This window comes from Ascaphus truei, chromosome 1, assembly GCF_040206685.1.
Source record: "Ascaphus truei isolate aAscTru1 chromosome 1, aAscTru1.hap1, whole genome shotgun sequence".
Taxonomy (NCBI): Eukaryota; Metazoa; Chordata; class Amphibia; order Anura; family Ascaphidae; genus Ascaphus; species Ascaphus truei.
In genome coordinates, this window is record NC_134483.1 from 328,043,956 (window position 1) to 328,067,280 (window position 23,325).

The window sequence follows — 23,325 nt, forward strand, 5'->3', positions numbered from 1 at the left end:
GTTATGAACAGGTTTCTATGCCTTTATTCACTAGAAAACAATCAGAAAGTCTTATAGCTGCAGGCCATTAGCATAGTGGACCAGGGTTCGATTCCTGCCAGGGATGTTTATTTTTTTCCATTTTTTTTTCTACTGAGTGCGAATAGCCGTGCGAAACACCTACTGACATTACAGTGTTCATAGCCGCACGGCTATTCGCACTCAGTAGAAAATAAAATGGAAAAAATAAACATCCCTGCCAGGAATCGAACCCTGGTCCACTATGCTAATGGCCTGCAGCATATCCACTGAGCTATAAGACTTTCAGAATGTTTTCTAGTGAATAAAGGCATAGAAACCTGTTCATAACAGCTCGGCTATTCACACTCAGTTAAGTTCTACTGAGTGCGAATAGCCGTGCGGCTATTTGCACTCAACTCTGAATATCCACTGCCCTGTGTCTGCATTGTGTTTCTGTGTGTTTGTGGGTGTAGAGGGGGGCTGCTGTGTGTGTTTTGTGAGTGTAGGGGGTGGAGGAGGGCTGCAGTGTGTTTTGTGGGTATAGAGGAGGGGTGGCTGCAGAGTGTGTAGGGGGGACTGTAGTGTGTTTGTGTATATAGAGGGGGGTGGCTGTGTGTGTGTGTGTGTGTGTGTGTGTGTGTGTGTGTGTGTGTGTGTGTGTGTGTGTGTGTGTGTGTGTGTGTGTGTGTGTGTGTGTGTGTGTGTGTGTGTGTGCGCGCGTATATATAGAGGGGGCTGTGTATGTACAATTTCCTTTTTAATAAACTTGCAGTAAAAGCAAAGAATGTAGACGATCAAGCTGATACAAATCAACATGACTACAAAAGTGTCTATCTTTTTTATGAAAAATGTAAAAATAAATAAATAACGCCTACATTTAGTCTATAATAGTAATAATCCCCTCAGAAAAGGGCATTATTGGCCAATAATGCCCTGGCTGGGTTAAAGTCCCTCGGCTTCGCCTCAGGCCTTCAACTCTTCCAGCTAGGGCATTATTGGCCAGTAATGCCCTGTTCTGAGGGGATTATTACTTAATTATTGATTTATTTCCGTTTCCTAACAAAACACAAACTCTCGAGTGTAGCAAAATGACAGTTTCATTTATATTAATAAGTCGTTTCATTAGAGTTAACCAATATATTTAAAATATTTACTGTTTCATACGATCTATCACATAAAAACATGCAGTGTCTATTTTCACTGTCTAAAGTGAGTTAAAACAGGTCAAAGCTAAAAATCAGGAAATTTGAACGATTTTGAGGAGATTGGCGTGACACCGGGATATTTAATGACAATACGGTACTGTCCCGGCAAAAAAAACGGGACGTATGGTTGCGCTATGTTAGCAGAAGGGGAAAATATGTGCAAATCTCTCTGATGCATTGATGCTATGAAGTGCAGAAGTACTTGTCAGCATCAGTTTAACACCAAAGTTGCCATGAAGCATAAACCCAAGCAACTGAAAAACACACACTGCAATTTGATACTGTTAAATCTGTTTGTATTGGAGCCGTTTAGGAGTCCCTGCTGTTTATTTTGTCCTCTAACTTGTGAACATCTTGATAGTCGTGAACTTTTTACCTTGTAGTCCGATTCATTGCATCTGTTACAGGCGACTGGAAGGCTGCGGACTGGCTGTAGATAATCGCATCTTCTTGGTTTAATAGGTATATGGAAACCTTTTCAAACAATTTCACTGCTGCGGGTAAAGCCATCGTTCTGGATGAAAATCATGTGTACTACAGGGAGGAGACGGGAGGGGGGGGAAGGGAAGGCCCTGACTTTGAGTGCCAGAATCTATTTTCAAACTTTACAAGGGCCTTCATCTCCATTGTGATGCAAATGCTGTCCTCTGAGGCTCACAGCCAATCAGTGGTGGCCTCGTTGTGGGAATACCTGGTTTTGGTAGAGTGATGTGGAAGGGGGGTGGAGGAGGAGAAGATCATTCACTTGTGACAAAGTGTTGTGTTTTACTGCCTTGCCTGTGCAGTTGCAAATGTGGAGTCGAGAACAGGCATTCCCACAACTGCTTGTGAGATGCATGTTCAGCCTTACTCCACACTACTTTCAGCTAGCCAAGGTTGGGGGCTGCATTGGAAGGACGTCTACTGTGCTGAGGCTTTCTCGAGTTGTGTGGAGAGAGGGCTGCCGGTGGACTTTTGTTATTAAGAAAGCTTTCATGCTGTTGCTCCCTCCTCTGCTGTGAGAAGCAATCTGCCTACAGCAGCTCTCCCACAGGGTGACCTAAAGCCTACAGGACCTATGAATGGAATCAAATGCCCTGTGGAATTGTGGAATTGTGAAATATATTCATGCGCATCCTCTGTGTAGAAATGGTAAGTTTTGCTCTTGTTTTTTTTTTAACAATCCTTTTTAACATACCCACAAGCTACTATATGAACAGTTGTTGCTTTGTTTTTGTTTTTCGGTGGGGGGCGGGGAGGTGGGGGGGGGGTTGCTTGCTTATTTGATGACTGTGGGATGTTTAAAAAAGAGTGGTTCGTGTGAGCTAGAACATCTGTCTGAGATCAGATCTCATGCATTTTGATAGGAAAATAACGTTGTTCAGATGCTGGCCTCTGTCTAGTGGTTTGTATGGAGGTGTAGGAAACAAGCCTTCAAATATAGTTCGCTTGACTATATCCTTGGCAATGTATATAACAAGCAGAAAATGATGGGCAGTAAGTGATGCTAAAAAAAAATCTTTATGAAATTTGGTCTTTAAATGTCGGTGATTGATAAAAAAGGATATTTCCAACAATTCTGCCCCACTTGTGTTAGCAAGAGATATGCGTATTGAGTATTAGGGTATTGTGCTGATGTTAATAGGTATCAATTTTAGTGTGCCTCTTTGTAATTCTCCTTAACATTGTGTGTGAAAGAAGCAACCAGGTCTGATCTGATATCAACATGTGTTATAAAATAATCTTGTGTCAAATGTATGGCATAGATGGCAATGTGTTTGCCCAAGATTACAGATCATGCAACATTGGCCCATTTAAAAAAAAAAAAAATCTGCGCTTTTTTTAGTTTCTCCCAAAGAGAGAGTAGAGAACTTTTTGGATTATATACATCCCAATTTGGTCATACTCCACGTGAAAAGACACACGTGAACAAACCTGGGATACCTGGGAAATAAACCTGTCGGCATATTTAAATGAGATTCTTTGCCTATTTAAATATTTCTACTCCCGAGTGTAAGCTCTCCGCGGCAGGGGTTACCTTTCCTATGGTCAGATCTTGTTTGTTGCACTTATTGTATTATAATTCCCTGTACTGTATTGTCTCGTAACGTGCTAAGAACAGCTGAGGGCGCTATATAAATAAAGATATACATACATACATACATACATATGTAAATTAACTTCCATCCCAGCTATCTCAGGTGTGATCATAGGTTTGTATACTGTACCTGTGACCACACAGGTGAAAAGCCCTATTTCATGGCCTGGAAGTCTTGCAAAATATTGCTAACTCATGCAGCATCTAAGGCTGTGCTTATAGCGCCGGCGACGGTGACATCAGGCTGCGGTTGCTGGAAAAATCAAATTGACTTGACTTCCAGCGATCGCGACCAAGCCGTCGCTCTGTCGCGCCATCGCGCCGTCGTGTCACTTCTACTGTAAACGCACGTGACAGCGGCAATACATTTGTTTTGCTGCGCAGCCTAAGACTAAGTTTGCACAAATGTTGCAGTCATGTGATAAAAAAAAATTGGAGATAGACTTCTCAAACACGTTTGGGAACTTAAAAGCCGGGAGTCGTGAAGCAGCGATGCAGGACATCGCACCCGATCTGGTGGTAACTGCCAGTCAAGTCAATGGCAGTCACCCGCAACGTCGGGCATCGTCCCACGTCATGGCTTCATTACTCCCCATGTAAAATATGTACGTTGACATATGTACCTTATTTGTATTTCTTTTTTTGCTCTCAGTTGTGCAAATATGAAATAACTTGTTAATCAAGTATCATATTTCTTGTTCAGATTATTAGTCAGGAAGGTTTATATAGTCTCAGGGCTGGCAGATTTTTGATGCGAAGAAACTGGAAAAATGGGATGCACATCTACAGAGATGTGGCTACATCTCAGTATAATCTGTGTGTCGCGTGACTGCTCCCTAACTCCTCCAAATGACACTCCATAGTTTACAAGATGGTTGTACAGAGCTACAATTGGAATAAAGTACCCAGATATATTGTCACAAAGAAATGCAAGATGAAAATGCCTCTCTTGGCTCTTGCTTGGCTCCTTAATTGCCTTGGTACACAGATCCCCAAGTGCTATGAATTGATGCACAATACATGACATGAATTAACCCGTTTAGTGCCACATGGATGAACAGCGGACGTGCTGAGGGCGTGCACACCAGTGGCCCTTATGAAGTACCCTGTACATCATGACACTATGCTCGTTTTCTTGGAGTAGATCGCGATCGATCTCGATCTGCACGGAAGGGGCGGAACCCTCCCTCTCTGTTCATTACCTGGGAAGTCTTTCCTCCTGCATCTCACTATGCCCTCTCTATTGCTTTTTCCGTTTACTGTTTCCTCGTTCCTTTGTGAATGTCTATGTTCTCTCCAACATCCCCAGTCCTCACTGCACCATTATTTATACACCTCTCTCCCAACAACTTCTTTGCCCCTCAATAAAAAAACACCCACACAAATCATCTATTCACACCCTCTCTCTACTCCTTCCCGCTGCTGGGGATCTCCCTTAAGCCTGAAGCCAGACATACACACCTGATCCCACTCATGCCTCCCTGCCATCTCTTCCCCTGTAAATGGTATTAACCTTTTCATTTAACACTGACCTACCTTAAATCTCACCCCACAAATCAAGCATCCCAATAGCCTGCACTCATGGCTATTGTCCACACACAGTCACTCCTACCACACATTGTGACCATGCACTGCCATCTACAGCACTTACTCCCTCACCTACTGTCTCTGTAAGTTCCCCATCAAACCTCTTAGATTGTAAGCTCTTCGGGGCAGGGATTTTCTTTCCTATTGTCTGATTTTGCTGCACTTATTGTATAATTATAATTCCCTGTACTGTATTCTTTGTGAAGCGCTGAGTACACTTTTGACGCTATATAAATAAAGACATACAATACAATGTCACCAGAATGACGTCAAGATCACGTGATCGATCAGGAGGTGGCAGGACCCTCTGACACTGAAGGGGTTATATACAGTCTATTTGCGGTGGGGACGGGACATTTATATGATAAGCCTTCAGTGTACTGTATGTTTTACTTTGATGAATGTAAATCCTTCTTTTAGAAATATATTGTTCCAAAGCTTAGTAAAAATAAGTAGCAGTTCTCCCTCTACGACGTCATCCGTCACAGCTTCCTGCTGGGGATTTAAATACTAGAAAGTACTGGTGCTACCTTCACTAGTAAGTATGTCGGGAGCTAGAGCTGATCCACAAAAGGGGCCAATCTTTAGCACACCCTTGTTCCCATTCATATGAATAGGAGAAAAAGCTTAGCACCATTTTGTGGATCAGGACCTTAGATTGTTAGTTAGTTCTTCAGGGCAGGGCCTCCCTTTGCCTTATGTCTTTATTTACCTGTCATGTTATTTACCCGTTTAGTTATACTTTATTTACCTTATATTGTCATTTTGTAAAGCGCTGTGTAAAACAGTAACACTATAAATAAAAAATACATAAAATAATTGGGCATATCGCTAATCATGTATACACCGTTGCATATTATTAACATACAGGTTAATTACAGTGCCGGGCAAGGGTAAGAGACAAAAGGTAAACTTCAGAGATTGAAATACCTGTACCACAGATCTTACAAGCTAAGGGTAGATACATGTACCAAAAGTTGCCTCTACTCCAGGGGTGGCCAATCTTTTTCATCCAACGTGCAGAACTTCCAGCTGGCTGCACTGTCGGGGAGGAAGGATGGCGTGAGAGGGCCCCGCAGCTGAGGAGCGGCTGATCCCCAAATATTATCACACGGGCCATTGTAAAATCTGTTCCCCGGCCGTGGGTTGGCCACCCCTTCTCTATATAACTTTAAAATAAGGTGCTGTGGATCAGTTGGCTATCAGACCTGTGGTAGAACAACCTCCAGCGCTTATTGAGACGCTTATTGAGACACAATAGCAGAAGTACTGCTAACCTAACCCCTCCGAGCAATACGAGGTGGCCGGAGCACTGTGGTGAAGGTTTGCAGAATGAGATTGTCTGTGGAGCCCAAATCCCTGAATGCGACCTGATAGGTTTGTCCACTGTAAACTGCTGTCTCATTTCATATGTAATGCTGCGGATCATGGTACGTTATAAGCACACACCGATTGCCTGAGGCTGATCACAAGGCTGTGCAATCCCAGCAGGCAGATCTTCAATCCCCACACACGCTGCCACCCTGACAAAAGATGCAGAAACAGCAGTGATCTGCAGTGAGGAAGCTGCTATTAGGGGCTGAAATGCTGAATACCTTGCAACAACAGTAGTTTCAAAGGTTACTTTTGTAACTTTAATACGTGACATTTCATTGCTGCGTGCCCTAACTTTATAAGCACATACCCTTGAATGTACCGAATACTGTACGTATGTAGCAGGTACAGTTTCTACTTGTACCTATTTCTGCCAGTGTGTGAGCAGGAGAGAGCCCCACTGTCTGTCTCCTGCACACTTTGGTTAAAACGCAAAATTAATTCGATTGATGATATACTGCTTTGTTTTTTAACCTCTTCAGTGCCCTGTTGATAAAGTGTGTACAGTAGGGCCCCGCTCATGCCGCGGGTTCCATTCCATGGCGCCGCCGCAAAGCGAAAAGCGGCAAAAAGCGGAACCGGCGATTTTCAGTGTCTACCCTTCTGCACATGTGCAGATTTGCAGTTCCCCCTGTTCTGCTCATGCGCGAACTCGGCCGCTCCCCCTTCTGCGCATGCACGAACTCGGCCACCCCCCTTCTGCACATGGTCAGATTTGCAGTTCCCCCTGTTCTGCTCATGCGCGAACTCGGCCGCTCCCCTTCTGCGCATGCGCAAACTCGGCCGCTCCCCCTTCTGCGCATGCGTAAACTCGGCCGTCCCCCTTCTGCACATGCACATACATGGCGGCCCCCTTCTCTGTGCCGCCGTATTAGCGGATCGCCGAGAAGCGGGGCCCTACTGTACATCATGAAGGGTGGTCCAGGGTGGCTGCCATCGCGAGATCACGATCTGAATGGAAGTGATGGACCCTCCCTTTCTGTTGACACTATGGTTATAACATCACACTTTCTAGTAACGGAGGGGCCTGGTCGCAGAGGTGGAAATGAAAGGGTTAAAATATATATATATCTTTTTTTCTGAAATGTTATTTGCATATAGTAAAACGCATATCAAATGTTAGGGGGGCCTCCATAGAACTCACTTGCTTAACCTTTTGGATGCCCCAGGATGTAATTCCTGTGGGGCGCAGGAGGCGATCCGCCCAGTAAGGAAAATGGTCACTGTGGTCACGTGACCACACAGTGCCAGTGGGGCGGTGGTACTCAGGCAGCATGGCCAGTTCGACACTTAAAGGGTTCAGGCAGCAATTACGGCTGATTTTTTACTTCCTTCTTTTTCACAGAATTAGAAACTGGGGATCCTACTGAGCTGCACACTTTTAGCTCCAGGCACTCCCTGCTTCCTGAGATACTTACCTATGTCGTTACTGGTGTTCCTGCTCCCTCCAGAGGAAACAAAATGGCCACCAAATCTCACAGGTCCTGCAGGCCAATAGAAAGCCGCAATTTCACAGTTTGCGACTTCCTATTGGACGGCCATTACAATCCCCTCTGGAAAATACCAGTAAATAAAACAGTAAGTATCCTGGGAACAAGGGCCTACACGGAGTTACAAATAACGCTGTTTCTCTAGGTTCCCAGGCGCTAAAAGAAAAAACGTATGAATTCTGGAGGTATTGCTGCTTTAAAGTGCCTCCATCCGAGACAGATGTATTACTTACAATAAGTGATAGAAGTCCCATAAATGTGCAGCAAAACTGCTTTACTTATAGACGCAGCTTAAATGTTGTGTCCATTATAGTACAGTTTGTGTCCATTATAGTACAGTACTTCTTCCTCTTCCTGACAATTGTCCAATATAAGACTAGACCTCATAAGCACAGTGGCAACATATTTTCTAGTTTCGTGATATATTTATCATCCGTAGTATTTTATTTATTTATAAAATGTTTTACCAGGAAGTAATACATTGAGAGTTACATTTCGTTTTTAAGTATGTCCTGGGCACAGAGTTTAGATCAGGGGGGAGAAAACTTTTTTCCCTGCGCCCCCCTGCCGGCGGTCCCCTCACTCCCGCGCCCCCTCTAACCCCCACTGCGGCTTCCTTCCAGCGTTGCCATAGCAACGCGGCGTCAAAATGACGCCGGAGCCTAGGTAAGTAAAGGTTTACAGAGGCCCTGCAGCTCCACCGGCACTTAATTTAAGTGCCTTCGGGAAGCGCGCGGGGCCTCTGTAAACCCCGCGGCCCCCTGCCGGCAGTCTCGCCCCCCCCCCCCCAGTTTGCGCACCGCTGGTTTAGATGACAAATATATGGTTACAAATACATAGATACATTAAGTGAACAGACATTATATACAAGACATTGCATGCACAGTAGTAGATAGAAGAACACATTACGTGTGCATATCACTGTTCTGCAACTCTGTATTATATAAAATAATCAATTGAAAGGGAAAACCGTAAACAATAAATGAGGAAATCCACTTAACCGTTGCAGGGCCCGGGGGTGACTCTGGCTCCGACCAGGTTAATAGAGTCAGTGCAATGTGTTAAAGACTTCTCCTGCACTGGTAGGGTTAATGGTATGTAAATAACCAGCTGTCAGTCCAGAAGCATTTCTTCCCGGGGCGATCACATTATCATGACAATGAAGCACCCACAGTTCACCTTTATAATAAGGGAACATTGTTACTGGCTTTGGCCAGCTTTTACCTGCGCTAAATCACACATAAGCATACGCTTCATTTATTTAACCCCTTCGGGGCACTTTCACATAGTTCACAAAGTTTAGTCCACGGGGCAATACGTAATATGTGCAGTATTTTAGACACTGTTCGGAGCAACCGCTTCAAATTATTTAAATACTTTGGGGATCTGACAAAGAAGAAAGAATTTCTAATTTATGATTCTTTGCTTTCTGTGCCACGACATGTGACAGCGCCTTGTAAATCTAACTATTGTGACCCAGGATGCTCTGGTAAGCTCCTCATATGGGTAGCGTCATACTGTATGAACAAAGGCCTTGCATTCCTCCTCCCACAGCTTCAGAGAAGTGCAGTGTTAGGAGAAGCCACTTTGTCAAAACCATTGACAAGTGAGACCTTGGATATTTACTGTATACCTTCTGCACAAAGGGTTGCCGTTTCTTTGTGTAAGCTCCAGAAATGTCTCTTCTAACTGTCCATGAAATGTTTGTAAATATAATGTATAACCGCTAATCATATCAAGTAACCATGTATTTGTCATCATAACTCTGCCCAGGACATACTTGAAACCGAGAGGTAACTCTCAATGTATTACTTCCTGGTCATTTTAAATTTTTTATAAAGAAAATGACGAGTTTGGTTTAAAAGACCTGTTTTTAACTCATGTTTGCTTGTATCGAAATACTGTTCAGCCAGCAATGTGGGTTTTACTTACACTGAACCATTGTTACCAACTTGTCCAAGTATGTGCCATCCTTTTAACGATCTCAATGGCATAGTAATCAATCTGTCAAACCCAGCACGAAAGCCAGAGAAAGTGCGTGACGTTAACCGGGGGCCCTGATGTTTCTTCACTTGTTTCTTCAGCATACCAGATCTGCAGCAACCTTTCTTAAGAAGGCAGCAACCAAAATCCAAAAATTGAAAAATAGATGCTCTGTGTTCCATCGATTCATATCGGTTTATGAAGCGCTCCTAAAGTGGCAGTACTGCCGATATGTTTATTTTTGGTATATACTGTATTTTTTTTAACTTAAAGGTTATTAATGTTATCACAAACATAATACTACTGTACATTACAGAATGCAGATGTATTATACATTTACTATTTATAAACATCAAATATAGAAGAAAAAGAAGGAGGGGAGGAAGGAGGGGAAGGGTAACCTCCACACATATGTTTATTTTTTAAATTTTTTTCACAACAGGGTTGAAACCAGGGGTCCCGTGGAGCTAAACAATTGTTTTTTTTTTAACTCCATGGGAAACAAAATGGCCCTTTAAATGTTGCAGGAAGCCACAATGTTATCTGTTTTTTGGCTTTCTATTGGACAGCCATTTAAATCCCAGTGGAGAGCCCTGGTAACGTCACTCGTGTGTATTTTTGGACCCCGGAGGCCCCAGGAGGTACAAATAGCGTGGCTTGGCTTCCATTCTGTAATTACAAAAAAATGTGTCGGGATTGCGGCTGTAAATCATTTTTTAGGAACTTGTGTGATTCCTGTTGACATAAATTGATAGATTAATCAATTGAAACAGGTTAACACATTCCCTGCCGGTGGGCCCAGAAGTGCATTTGTGTCGTAACAACGGCTGTAAATTGTGCCCATTTAGTATGTGTGCCCTTAGTTTTTCAGAAAGCACTTACAGACAAATGTTTCATGAAAGGTGCATGGTAGAAATTTGAACGACACATCTTTTAAATAAATCTAGTCAGGAATCTATGCACCCCATGTCACCTCGGCATGCTGTAAATCTGTACATACATATATATATATACTGTGCTTGTGCCAGCAACTGCGTCCTAAGAGGTTTCTGGGGCCTAAACTTCCCAGGGTACAAACAAATCAGCACACAACCCTAAAGCCAGGTCCAAAGTGGCTGCTACGGCACGCGCGCCACACACCACAGCACAGCCCTCTATGGGGCAGGCCCCAGTGGGCGTGTGTGTGGGTGTGCAAAGTGCTGTGACGCGTACACTGGCAGGGAAGACAAGAATTTTGTCTTCCCATGCCGCGACGCGATCACATGGTCGATGTGCAGCCAACGGAACAGCAGATATGCCCCGTCATGGCCCCGCCCCCCATCATGGCCCTGCGGCCTGCACTCCCCTAGAGCTCCCCTACAGACCACCAATCGCGGCATTAAACTGTGCACAAGCCATCTGGTCGCCAGGCGCGCATGCTGCACGTGTGACTGGGGCCATAGCCATAGGCTGCACTTATAGCGACACGACTTCGCGTCAAAACAAATACATTGCCGCCGGAGCGACGGCTGGAAGTCATCTCAATTTGATTTTTCCAGCGACCGCAGTCTGCTATCGCGTCGCCGGCACTATAAGTGTAGCCTTAGAGCGGCAGCGAGATACATTACAAAAGGCTCTGTGATGTTTCCTAATGTGGATAAACTTCGACTGTCACGTACAATGTATATGACAGACTGCTGTTTCATAGTGCAAGTCACTGTAATCTGCCTTTATTGGCGTCTGTTTTTTTACTGTATGTTTGTGTTCAGCTTTGTTTGTAAGATGGTTACGCGTTACTGCCACTTGAATCACTTTATAGTTACCTGCTCGTCATTGTTTGGGTTTGTTACCCCGTAAAATAATTAGAGATTTTGATGTTTAGTTGAAGATACTTGAATTGAACAAATATACTTTTACTGTAGGTTAGCAAAAAGCATTTCACTTTAGCATTGTGTGGTGTTTGGCCACGTTTACCGAGCTCCTGCTGCACGATTAGGTTGCCCCTGCCATGGTGACAAGACTTATTTAATGATGTTTAAAGCTCATTCTGACACCTTTCTATGGGAAATTATTACTCTATTTTGTATCTCATTTGTAATTATTCCGATATTACAGTAAATACTCCATTATTTAAAATGCAGAGGGAGCATTTTTCTGTGTTTTTTATGTATGTTACCATTTCATCAATGTTTCAATAAAAGGAGATTCACGTCTCAGACAGGTCTGCAACCCTGTTTTTCCCCATTATCTCTTAGCATACAATGCTTCCACTGCAGCCAGGGATTCTGGGAAATGACATGCAAATGAGCACACAGTGTCACGTGAATGTGCTCACATGGGATATTTGTATTTGCTGTTCACTGTACGGTGGAGGTTTTTTTGTCACTTTTTTACCCACCATAACTTATTTAAAGCAGCAGTTCAAGCAATATCCTACATGTGTGTTTTTTTTAATAAATCAGTTCTGTACTTTGAGAAAATACTTGTAGCATTAAATAAAAAAAAGAATGTTTTAAAGACATTTTTAATGTTTCTAATGTAGGAAGCATTTCCAAAGTGACAGCCCCCTTCCCCTTCTGATAGGCTCTGGCTCTTGAGCCCCGCCCTCTCTCTAGCAGTGCACCAATTGTATCTAGTAACTGCCCAGTCAATCATATTCTAGGAACTACATTGCCCAGAATACTGTGCAAGAACTGAATTAAATAACCTTGAGCAAGCAATCTATTACAGTCGATAACAGGAGAACGGATCGATCTGCAGCGTAGCTAATCACTTGTCAGTGTGCAGATTGTATTGATAAACATATTGAATGGGAAACAAAAATATATATATTTTTTAAAACTGCAGCTTTAATGTTTACTAAAAAGGTAGGAATAAAAGAAATCGAAGTTAAAATTTATTAGTACACCGTGTATAGAAAAATACAGGCACATAGTCTTTGTCCAAAGCAGGGACAATGACCTGGCATTAAGTGTTGGACCAGAGTTTCTAACAAGTACTACAAGTGTTCTTCTTGCAGTAAAGGAGCAATCCAGGGGAGTAGCTATAGCCTGGCAGCCTGCAATCTTGGGGGGCACTCTCCCCCTGTCGGCGGCATATTGCAGGGCCTGAGACGCAGGAAGGCAGCACCGAATGGAAATCCCTTCCTCTGTAGGTGGGCGGGGCCTGGGTCAAGGGCGGGGTCCTGAGATGCAGGAAGGCAGCACCGAATGGAAATCCATTCCTCTGCAGGTGGGCGGGGCTTGGGTCAGGGGGCGGGGACCTGAGATACAGCGGGAAGAACAGAGAAGAAATCCCTTCCTCTGCAGGTGGGCGGGGCCTAGGTCAGGTGGGCGGGGCCTCAAGTAGAGCAGCGTGGGGCTGCATCCTGAGAGACAGGCTGGGAAAGGTGAGAGGGAGGGGAAGGGTTAAGTCACAGGGGTAAAAACAGACATGAAAACGAAAGGAGAGAAATGAAGAGACACAGATAAAATGAAGTACAAGAGAGAGCGCAGAGAGAGAGAGTGAGACATGAGGTGGCCCTGAATTTTTTTTTACCCAGGGGCCCGCACATGTCTAACTACGCCACTGGAGCAATCCAAGCCGTTTTTTTCCTTCTTCATTTTTTTATACAGGGGGTCTCCAGAGTTGAACCCCATTAATTTCAGCTCAGGGGACCCCCTACTTCCAGAGATACAGACCTGTGAAGGGGTTGCCGGTATCTGCAGTTTTCAGCTTCCTCGTTACATGGGCCAATAGGAAGCCCACCGGAAGCAGTGGGTCCCCGGAGCTGAACTTAATGGGGTTCAGCTCCGGAGACCCCGATTCAATCCTGTATTTTTTTTTAAATGAAAGAAAGAAAAAATGACTTGGATTGCCTGTGTAAGGGTGTGTGCTAGTAGTACTGCTGCATTCTTCACTCCCGCTCAGACATTACCAGTTGAGGTTTTTACCTGTCTCCAATGTGTCCTGCCCAGACGAAACCAGCCTGTGTTTATAACCCTTTAGTTAATTGTCGGGACTTAAACCTCCACTGTAGCAAAGTTACATGAGAAGATTATGTTAAATTACTGCTGGGGATTCACAAAACAGACAACAAAAACAAGGCACGACTTCAAAATAAGAAGTCAAGAATAACCGTACTGTATCAAGTTCACATTTAATTTTGCCGCCGTAAGCCATTGTGTAGATGCCATCTTCATGAGGGCATATAAGGCCTTCATTGGTGCCCTAATGATGCTTCTGGCATTGAAACATGATCTTGCACAATAAAACATGAATTACTTAATAACTTAATTCTTGGTTGCTTTTTCCAAAAATGTTTTAAGTAGAGTGCTTTTTTTTCCTGATTGTCAGTGATGTAGAGGTGTTCAACAACCTTAATCCATGAAGACCTGTACCACTTTTTGGACTCTTCCAATGTTTGTGTTTTGGGGTGCTGCAACTGCTTTGTAGTAGGTATTAAAAAAAGACAAACCGTGGTGAGGCTGGTGCTGAAGAGCTATGTAATGGTAATGCAAGGAATATCTTGGCTGCTGACGCCACATCTTTCAATGGACAACAGTTAATCACTGCATAGAGTGAGAGGGCACCATGATGAGAGTAAGGCAATAAGTCTGCATTAATCATGTGAAGATAAAGACATGTTGTACTTTTCTCAAATGTAAAATCAGATAACTGTTATGTTATAACCCTCTGGTAATGTTAGTATAATTTGCTAACTCGTCTGTGTAGTAATTTATTTCAACGTAGGAAGCTGTGTGTGGTAAGCTGTGTGTGGTCTGCACAGCATTTGTGTGTTTCAGTCAATGCAACATTGTCAAAGAACCACTGCATCACATACATTAACTTCCTTTCACTGCTTTTCTGCACAATCCTTGCCCTGATTATATGTTAACAATGTGGCAATATCACAGTGATAAGAGGGATATGCTGAAGCATGGGAGGAATATCATTTTAGGTACATTATAGACTACTTAACACTGTCACACTAAAGGAATGTTGTGTTTCCTATTATATCTCAAATATTCTTTTGCACAGTTGTAACATATGTTTAACAGTTTTTTTTTTTTTAACTTTAATTAAACCACAGTTTTTGAATATATTTTCATACAAAGAAAATCTTCTTTTATGATGGAGCCAATCATATCTTGGAGACCACTGTTGGCCTGTATGTCACTAGTCCTTCAATAAGGCTCGTCGAAATTTCAGCGGTGTCATAATATTGTCCGTTTTGACATTATCCTGTGGGTTGGTGCTTAATGGAAAAGCACAGTAACACAAAGCACCTTTTTGTGTGCTGGCTTTTTGCGTTTAAATAATGCACCATTTCATTATTGTCAGGATGTGTTTCCAGTGGTGTTGCAGGAACTATACCAACGTGTCTGTTGTTTGAGCTTGTGATACTGTTTTAATGGACTAACAGCATTTTGGATCAAGAAACTTTCAGAAGAGAACCTTTTCCCTTCATCAGATCGGAGATAAGGAGCAACACCTGAATGCTCTTTACATCTTGTTCTCCAGCCTGATAAAGGGAGAACGTTCGGTTTGAAAGCTTGTCAATGATAAGGCTTTACTAATGACCATGGGAGTGAGCCCTGACCGGGCGCCATATTGAACCTTCCAGTTTGCCATATGGACCACGGGGTCACCACTCTAGAACCAGTGTCTGGTGCCTCCAAAACAAAACAATAATCTGAACTAAAAGTAATATCTAATACACATGCCTGACACTGTTACTATTAACATCGCCAAAGCAATCTGACTTTGACGGTTTTATGTATGAAGTTTTAAAATTGGTGTGTTGCCAGATGCGATATTGCATCAGCGGCCCTTATTCCATAAAATGAAATAGCGCCAATGAGGTGCAAAACCCTATTGAAGTCAACTGCGCTTTCCGTGCCATAGCACTGGATTGGCACTCTCACACACGATAGAATAAGGCCCAATATATCCTACAGTATCTATTTGCATTTATAATCCAGTGTGTCAGCTTGTGATTTGGGGCGTCAGTAGGCTGATTTAGGGACTAGTGAAGCAAGGCATTTGTTATGATGGGATATATTCAAATCTGCATCTCTAATAATAATTTTGTACATCGTGTCAAAAATACTCTGCCAGGTCTGTGGTGGCATAAGTCTCCCTGACTTACGCTTACCATCACATATCAGGAACTTGAGCGATAAGCTTCTTATATCTGACACATGTCTGGCACAAAATTAAAAATAAATTCACATGCACTCTCTGTGTTTTTTTGTAAATGAGCTGATTAGTGGTTACACATTTATTACCTTGTTCCCAACCGCGTTTTATAAACTGGCTGCTGATTAATATGTCATGACCTTTCCCCAGTTAGGCCTGTTGCACTTCAGTCTCACGGGGTCCTATCTGACAGTATTCATTTAGGTACTTGTCACAGATTTGTTGGGAGTAAGTCCTGACAGGACGGCTGCCAAGTGGGATCTGTATAGAGGCCTGCGTGATACGGTAGCTAGTGTGTGTAAATGATAAGGATGGACTCACTGAACATAATTGGATGAACTATATTAATATAACATGAGTATAAGTTATCATTTTAAATAATATAATAATACATTGTGACTTACACAGTAACTTCTAGCCAAAAAGGACCCAGAAACCCTTGCAATTTAAAACCTATGGGCTAACTAGCACATGTGCATCTAAAGGTAATAATATATCTTTACAAAATGTCTCTAAAAAATGGTTTTGCTGTTTAGCAGTGTGTAATATTACTTCACACATCCACATCTTCATCGTCGTGGTTATTATTAGTGTCTTTGGCACATACCCTCCAACTGTACCTATTTAGCAGATATGGTTCCCTGCATGTTTTGGGGTTCCGTAGACCAGTGCTACCTATTAAACAGAAAGTTTGTGTGTGGTCAGCTGCATAGGTTAGGGAGCTTTCATAGGGAATGCTTGGAAGGAAGTATCTCCATCCAGCACAAGTAGAGGGACTACAGTGGTATCTATTTGTAAGTGCAAAATATTGGTGCTCCTACAGTACAACACAGTAGTGATCTATCACCAGCATAAACTATCCAGATATAAAAGTAGAAAAGCTGGATGAAAAAGGAGCACTGCATCGAAGAGAACTGGAGGCCAATTGAAAAAATAACAAAATCTTTATTGAGGCATAAAGCCTAAGTTAAAAAAAAAAGGGAGAGAAACCTTTAACACGTTTCTCGTCTATCGGCGCTTTATCAAAGAGTGCTTCTGGGGTCGAAAGGGTGTCTCTTTATAGGTGCTCCCTCACCAGAAGAAACAACCTGTGTTCCCAGGTAAAAATCCCCACGGGAACCAGTACTCTCCATGTAAATGAAAACGCTGAAGAGCTGACAATCACATATACAAAGGGTTTTGAACCTGTCTCCTCCTAATTTGGAGCTGGGGATCATTTCTATTCCAATTATTTTCAGACTTGCAGGATCCTTAGAATGAACATTGTAAAAATGGCGGGGTAGACTGAGTAAGGGTGCCCTTGATAATTGCACGCCTATGTTCGAGGAATCTGAGGCAGAGAGAACGTTTAGTCCGTCCAACATATTGAATGTTACAAGCACAGGACAAGACATAGACCACAAAGGTGGTCAGACACTGGATGGAACTTTGAATGGGATGGTTGTCCCCATGAAAAGAGGATGAGAAGGACTGGGACACCGTCATGTGTTTGCACATAATACATCTAGATCTGTCACATCTGTAGCTACCTAATTCACCATTTTCACGGTCTATAGTAGGGACCAAATCCCTTAGCCTACTGGGGGCCAATTGGTTTTTGATATTTGTAGCTTTACGGAAAATGACAGGTACTCTAGGAGTAAGTAGTTTGTTCAAATGTGGATCGCACATGACAATGTTCCAGTGCCTATTGAGCACTTCGATAATTTGTCTGGAATACCCAGATCTCTCTCAACCAACTTTTCAAAAGTTTTAATATGCTGATTGTTAGTTATCTGTGGGAAGTTATTTGTGGTTCAGATATAAAAGTACAACAACGGTGGCCCTCACCCTGAAGAAGTTGCAATTTATGTGATCTGACAGACAAACAATTTCTCCAAAGTGCAGGTCACCTCTCAGACAGAGATAGAAAGTAGAGCTCTACTCACAAGTTCATAGCGCAAATCTCCATTTAATGTGACATCCAAAGGCAGCGGAAAGACAAACGTTTCAGGTCCCATGTGGACCTTTCATCAGGTCCATGAAAAGGGAAGGCTGATCGCGGTCACGCGAGACGCCGCAAGACAGTGGAGGCGGTGAAATCGCGGAGAGGCTGTCACTTTGGAGATTTTCTCACAATGTTTTAAAAGGTTTTTTCTATGTGAGTGCGCATTTTTTACATTTGTCCAGATACACTTTATTTATAATATCTGCACTATTGCGTTTTTGTCAGCTTTCCCCTCAGATCGATTGCAGTTTACAGATTGACCCGCAGTTTACCACAGTATGGGATATGCTTATCTAATCCAATTACATGTGAGTAAACACTTCAGATGAATCCGCAGACACCTACCTAGTGTGCCGATATTGCACCATTGGTTTTCCCTGTTTTCTTCTCTCCCACATATTGGACTACATCCCCTGCACCCCTAACACTTTGAGATTCTACATGTGTTTGGGACCAAGGAGACGGTTCCTTTGTTGGGTTTGAGTCAGGATTCCCCCCCTCTTTTTGTCTATTCACAGTGCCTTAGCACACTTCCATTGTCACTGCTTGTATATACTTATTCACTGTCTATTAGTGTGCCATTGCACTCTTATTTAAACGAGCTATATAATGTTATCACGGTCACATTTATTTATATCACTATATATTGAAATCACTTTAGTACTGTCACTTTAATATATTTATTATTTAAGCACTGGGAAGCACCAACACTTTTTAGATCATTTGTATCTCTCTCTATCAGCAAATCAGGTAAAAAAAAAAGTGCATGCAAATGACATGTCCAACCAAGCGATTTTTATGCATAAATGCAGACAAATCGAAATTCTAAAGGAATATAATGGCAATAAAATGTAACATTCTAAATTCATATAATAATTATTATTGTGTGCAAATTGCATGCAGTGCTCGGTTGGTTTTGCATTGTCAATATCAGTGTTTAATTTAGATCCTTAGTGGTCGAAATCTCTTGAACATTTATGATAAAAATGAGTAAGATCTTTGTGTACAGTTAACTTGCATTGGATTGAGAGAAGTTTTGTAAAGGAGTAAGAAAATTGTTAAATTTTATATTTGTGAGTGAGTCTTTGTGATAAATAGGGAGAGTTAGCCAGATTTGGTTGCAAACCACTGTACCACTTATAATTTTTTTGTAACAAACCTTTTGGTGCTGTATTCTTGCCTTTATTCATGCTGAATAATAAATATATATATATATATATATATATATATATATATATATATATATATATATATATATATATATTGTATATCAGTATTGCTTGACCTGAGGAAGAGAGGAAAACTCTCGAAAGCTTGTCCTATGACATAAATTGTTAGTCCAAATAAAAAAGGAATCACCTAATACTGAAGAACTCATTTATTCTGCACTATCGCAACTGGACTAACACGGCTATTTCCGTTTATATATATATATATATATATATATATATATAGTCATGGTATGGAGATTTGCACTCACGTTTTGTTTAGAAGGCAGATGCTTGTCCCATATGTAGCATATAGACATATAGTAACCAGGGGGATCCTGATAACAAAAAGACAGCACACCGCAATGATGATTCAAAAGATGTGTATTGTGAAACACAGGGCCGCCAACATTTCGGTCCTCGTCCGGTAAATGTTGTATTTCTATTATTTGAGACTAGCACCTGTCTATATGAACCAGTACATTGAGTGCAGGCTGTGATATTTGTTTTTATATATATATATATATATATATGAAAAAGAGAAAAAAGAGAGAGCGCACGCCCCATAGCGTAAAAAAAGTACATTTATTTCTGGAAAAAGACGGAGGAAGTGGGGGGGGGAGGAAATTCACTCACAAGGGTAGAAATAAAATAGGCAATTTGTGATTATATCACCGCCAATCTGGTCAATCTGCATCAAGGATCCGCAATTAGACTCTCCCTCAGTGCTGCAGAGAGGTGATAGCTGATACAGAAATCCAGAGGCTCCTTCAAACCATCAAGACCAGTTCACTTGAAGTTCCAGAGAATGTCTCCTAGAGTGTCTGGCCGCAATTGTAATCCGCGCTCGATGTGGCCTCATCGTGCGCATGCGTAATGACGTAGTGACGCTCCCTTATATATATAAATAATGTAGACTGTAAGTTTCTAAATAAAAACAGAAGTGGTTTGTCTGCTTTGTAAAAAAAACAGTACCATTGCTGTCTAGGTGGTTATTCATGGCATTGCGATACTGCCACTCAGGAAGTCAGCATGAGGAGGAGGAAACCCCATAGGATAGCCTGTCACTGTCTACATCTTATTAGAACTTATATGACAGCGGAAGGTGGAGAGCTAGCTGGACAAGCCACGGATATATATACGTTTCTATTGATAGGACTCAAAGCTCTTCAAAATTACAAAAAGAAAGAAAACTCCAAATCATACAAACGTCAGTGAGACTAACTCCATCCACATCACGGAGAGTTGACATTTGTGCTGCCTTGAGAACAGAAACAATCTATATAATTTACCCCCTTGCAATGTGCTTTAGTCACTAACAAGTGGTGAATTATTCACTGCCTATCCACTTCCCTGTAGAAGGCTTTGTGTTTGGTTGCCACAGTGACGCTCTTCCTGACAGCAGCAGGAATGAGATGCTACAGGCCTTTTTCAGTAATAGAGCTGCCTGGGAGGCTACACTTCCACAGCTGGATTTCTTTGGGCAGAAGTTCTCATTGTTACAGTATCAGGCCGCTCTGTCCTCCTTGCTGATGAATTACTTGAGTTGCTGCAGAGAAGCTGTGTTTTGTTGCAAACGTGCAGCCATAGTAAAAGTCCTCTTATGAAAAAGTCTATGTTGTTATTCGAGCTCAGGAGGTCACAATCTGTGATACATCACAGACATAGAAAAGCAGCTAAAAAAATGATTGCCATTAACCAACCCTACAAGCTCCTCAAGGCTCTCCTATGTATGGTGGATTGATATACTTCTACTACGCTTTATTCTGACTAGACTCATGGTTTTCAGTCCATTTTACTTCTTCTTCAGCACATCCAAAGTTGGAGAGTGTCAAGTAGGCTTCACGAAAACCATTCCTTGATAGAAGAAAGAAACCGCACTCCAGAGGTCTTCAAAAAAGTGAATTTAATTCTCAAAGAAAAGACATTTCGGTCACAAACTCAGACCTTTGGGATATTATGAAGTCATGAGTGCACCTATTTCAACAATATTCACTAAAGCCGTGCAGTGTGTCATTGGTCAACGTCTCTGTTCGTTAATAGCTGCGTCAAGAGTTTGAAACCGGTTCATCAAATGTAGCACACTGTATGAAAGCTTAAGTCAGATCAGGATTTTCGCAATCTCAGACCTGGAACTTTTGTTGATGCATAGAGAGCGGACAAACACTTATAATAATACATTCTAAATGTGACCCAACCTATTATACTATATGCATCAGATCTTCTTCGTACTGTATTGTGCCAGGGGATCACTCGGTATCCAAAACTGGCTTATTTTGATAGGTTCGGTGGTTTAAATATGTTGATGAACGGGCCGATATAAAAATGTGGTGGGTGGTCGTCCATATGAAAAGTAACAACTTAAATATTAAGATCTAAAATATATCTACTTTGCCAGGAACCTTGTGCATAAAAAAAATGTAGCCTTATTGGTCCCGCATTTCATGTAGAAAAAAAAGGGGGCAAAATCAGTCGTTTGATACCTTTTTATTGGAAAAAAATGGTTTACAGCAGGCCTGCACACAACATACGGCCCACGGGCCGCATGCGGCCCGCCGGAACACTCGGTGCGGACCGCAACGCCCCCCTTCAACCCCCTTCCCTGGTAAGGACAGGAGCGCGCTCCAGCAGTGACCGTGCTCTCCTCCCCCCCTCCTCTCAGCCTACTCCCCTCAGCCTACTCCAGCTGTGTGATGCGCTCTAGCAGTGTAGCGCGACCCGGAACTTCCGGGTCTGCTGCTAGAGCGCGCATCCCTTGCGCTTCTCTGTTGTTGCTGCCGCTGCCGCCTGACATGTGAGGGAGGGGGGGGCTGCTGACATGTGAGGGAGGGGGGGGCTGCTGACATGTGAGGGAGGGGGGGATGTTGACATGTGAGGGAGGGGGGGGCTGCTGACATGTGAGGGAGGGGGGCTGCTGACATGTGAGGGAGGGGGGGATGTTGACATGTGAGGGAGGGGGGGGCTGCTGAAATGTGAGGGGGGTGGGCTGCTGAAATGTGAGGGGGAGGCTGCTGACATGTGAGGGGGGAGTGGGCTGCTGACGTGAGGGAGGGGGGGTGGGCTGCTGACGAGGTGGGGGGGGTGGGCTGCTGACGATGGGGGGGTGGGCTGCTGACATGTGAGGGGTGGGTGGGCTGCTGACATGTGAGGGGGGGGCTGCTGACATGTGAGGGGGGTGGGCTGCTGACATGTGAGGGGGGGGGCTGCTGACATGTGAGGGGGGGTGGGCTGCTGACATGTGAGTGGGATCTGCTGACATGTGAGGGGGGCTGGGCTGCTGACATGTGAGGGGAGGTGGGCTGCTGACATGTGAGGGGAGGTGGGCTGCTGACATGTGAGGTGCAGGGGGGGAGGAGAGTGATGTGAGTTGCAGGGGGGGAGAGTGATGTGAGTTGCAGGGGGGGGAGAGTGATGTGAGTTGCAGGGGGGGAGAGAGTGATGTGAGTTGCAGGGGAGGGGAGCGAGTGATGTGAGTTGCAGGGGGGGAGAGTGATGTGAGTTGCAGGGGGGGAGAGAGTGTCATATTGAGGGGCGGGGGAAAGAGTGTCATATTGAGGGGAGGGGGAGAGAGTGTCATATTGAGGGGAGGGGAGAGAGTGTCATATTGAGGGGCGGGGGAGAGAGTGTCATATTAATGGGAGGGGGAGAGAGTGTCATATTGAGGGGAGGGGAAGAGAGTGTCATTTAGGGGAGGGGGAGAGAGTATCATATTGAGGGGAGGGGGAGAGAGTGTCATATTGAGGGGAGGGGGAGAGTGTGTCATATTGAGGGGAGGGAGAGAGTGTCATATTGAGATGAGTGGGAGAGAGTGTCATTTAGGGGAGGAGGAGAGTGTCATATTGAGGGAAGAGAGACATGTGGGGGATGCTGACTTGTGGGGGGGATGCTGACATGGGATGCTGACTTGGGAGGGGGGATGCTGACTTGGGGGGGGCTGCTGACATGGAATGGGCTGGGGGGTTGTGGAGGGGGTATTGTGTGTTTGATGTGGAGGGGGGTATTGTGTGGGTGAGGGGGAGAGATGGGGGTATGAGAGATAGATGGGGAGTATTGTAATGGTTGATAGTGAGGGGTTCTGGGAGAGATATGAGGATGATGATGATGAGAGGTGCTGGAGGAGAGATAATGATGATGATTTAACCCATGCGGCCCAATTTTTTTTTCCTTGGAGCAGTTTGGCAATTCTCACTTTACGAGTTGGGCAGGCCTGGTTTACAGTATATAAGCTTTTGAACCTCAAAGTTGACGTTTGGGA

General features: G+C 43.4%; 1 protein-coding gene across 3 annotated transcripts in view; it reads left to right on the top strand.

Annotated features, from left to right (window-relative positions):
- The window catches only part of SHROOM3 (shroom family member 3), a 413,191-nt gene that overhangs the window by 278,624 nt on the left and 111,242 nt on the right, over positions 1–23,325 (top strand). The window contains exon 1 of one of the 3 annotated variants that reach the window (XM_075606741.1): positions 1,865–2,336. The exons of the other annotated variants lie outside the window; for them this stretch is intronic. The gene's annotated coding sequence lies outside the window, so the exon portion shown is untranslated. Of the gene's footprint in view, positions 1–1,864; positions 2,337–23,325 lie in introns of those variants that run through there. 3 annotated transcript variants of the gene reach the window in all.